The sequence below is a fragment of the Poecilia latipinna genome, unplaced genomic scaffold (genome assembly GCF_001443285.1).
Source record: "Poecilia latipinna isolate Pla-1442-1.1 unplaced genomic scaffold, P_latipinna-1.0 Scaffold1360, whole genome shotgun sequence".
Classification (NCBI taxonomy): Eukaryota; Metazoa; Chordata; class Actinopteri; order Cyprinodontiformes; family Poeciliidae; genus Poecilia; species Poecilia latipinna.
Genome location: NW_015113976.1, coordinates 179394 through 181646, shown reverse-complemented (window position 1 = coordinate 181646; position 2253 = coordinate 179394). Strand labels below are relative to the sequence as shown.

Sequence of the window (2253 nt, the reverse complement as noted above, 5' to 3'; positions counted from 1 at the left end):
TGTAGCTGCATTTTATTCAGGCTGCAGTACATAACTTTAATAAAAAAAAACATGTTTTCTTTATATTTGTTAAAGTTGTCACAATGTCATAGCAGTTTGTTATGAGACAGATAATCTGTGAAAACAATCAATCTCCTCCATCTCCTTCCTGAATTACTGGTTAAAGTAATGCACCATTCTGCCCAAAACAATCAATCAGAACCAGGATGAGGGTGTTAGTGTTGTTAATCAACTTCATTCACTCACTGCTAAATGTACTAATGGTGGAGAAACAACTTATCATTACAAGAAACCGTTTATCTGCCATCATTGGTAGCTATGCTAACTAAACTGAGCATTCACAGTTTGAATCTACACAGCTCTGTGCTATGCTAGTTCCAGCACGGCACAAATCAAGGGGGAGGAAGGATGAGCAGCACCACATGAGATTGTGATTGACAGCACTAAAACTCTCCTGCCTCTGATTGGTTGTTTCTAGCACTGGGAGAAGGCAGAGGAAATAGATTTTTCAGATTACCTCTCATACCATACTGTCACAACATAATGACAGTTTTAAAAAATATGTGAAAAAAAATATTTATATAAAAGTTACATACTGCAGCTTTAATTTCACTCAGGAGAGGATGGGTCAGGAGGGACGTGTGTTATAACTGCTGCTGACTGACTCATCTGTTAAGTGGTAAAAGGTACAAGGGACAAGTTAAATATATGAATATGTTGGTAATTTTTTTCCTTAATTCATTAAATGCTAGTGTAAATGAGGCAAACAGTAGTCTGTAGCTAAGCTAATTATGCTAAATGGTTGATAATCTCACACAGTCTACTCACCTCTCTTGGAGAAAAACTGGGTTATAAATTAAAACTCTTGCCTGCTTCTCTCTCTCCCTCTCTCTATTTTGTTTTTGAAAACCTAATTTTACAACTTTTCTTAGCAGCGTAGTAAATGCCACAGTCGTTCTTGTTTCTTACTGTCTGCTGCTAACAGCGTCACTCTCAAGAGCTCCAAGTAGGAACGAACCATTTAACGCAGATAGTGGGGCTTGAGGGCAAATATGGATGCGTGTTTTTTGATCTGGGAGTGGGAACATAACATTTTTACTGCTAAAACCAATCTTTGAAAATACAATATGATTAATTTTGTATTAGGACCCTGATTTTTTTATTTTTTTATTTCTATGAAGAAAAAATAAATAATTAAATTGTGGAGGGCCCCCTGTTGGTCAGGGCCCCTAGAATTGTCATCACTTTCCCCCCTATACCGCACCGCTGCTTGTGACAGACTTAATATTAATCTTCTTAAATGCATGCTATAATTTTAACCTTGACCGTTTTATTATTTTGCAGGTGATACTTCCGATTATGAAACAATCCAGCCAACCTCTAACTATAGTAAGATTTATTTCTTGAAGCCGTTTTAATAGCTGTCTGGGTTGAAATGGTTTGAAATTAAACACAGAAATGTTTCACTAGTAAATTAATCCAAGTATCAGCTAACAAGCTTTACTACTTTGAAAAGCACTTTAAACACATTTCATCACAGCTTCTGCATCTTCAAACCAAATAATATCTCCTGCAGATGATCGATGTGCTCTAAAAATACTGAGATCTGGTTTTTATTTTAGAATCCATTGAATGCTAAAAGAGTCACTATAGTGAGAAGAAAACAACAAGGTATGTGAACTCTGCATTGAGATGAATTTGTAAATATTCAATGTCATTTCATANTAAAAGTGACATACTGCAGCTTTAAGTCCACTCAGGAGAGGATGGGTCAGGAGGGACGTGTTTTAGAGCTGCTGCTGACTGACTCATCTGTTAAGTGGTAAAAGGTACAAGGGACAAGTTAAATATATGAATATGTTGGTAATTTGTTTTCCTTAATTCATTAAATGCTAGTGAAATGGAGGCAAACAGTAGTCTGTAGCTAAGCTAACTATGCTAAATGGTTGATAATCTCACACAGTCTACCCACCTTTCATGGAGAAAAACTGGGTTATAAATTAACACTCTTGCCTTTTTCTCTCTCTCCCTCTCTTTTCTTTGAAAACCTGATTTTATAACTTTTCTTAGCAGCATAGTAACCGCCACCATCGTTCGTGATTTCCACTGTCTGCTGCTAACAGCGTCACTCTGAAGCTCCAACAGGATCGAACCATTTAACGCAGACAGGCAAATATGGATGTGTGTTTTTTGGTCTGGGAGTGGAAACATTACATTTTTACTGCTAAAAACAATCTTTGAAAATACAATATG

General features: G+C 36.5%; 1 long non-coding RNA gene across 1 annotated transcript in view; it reads left to right on the top strand.

Annotated features, from left to right (window-relative positions):
* LOC106962015 (uncharacterized) overlaps positions 1-1672 on the top strand; it is a 5846-nt gene extending 4174 nt beyond the window's left edge. Inside the window, exons 3-4 of the long non-coding RNA XR_001427884.1 lie at positions 1345-1389; positions 1623-1672. This is a non-coding gene — a long non-coding RNA (uncharacterized LOC106962015). The remainder of the gene's footprint in view (positions 1-1344; positions 1390-1622) is intronic.
* The last annotated feature ends 581 nt before the right edge of the window (positions 1673-2253 follow it).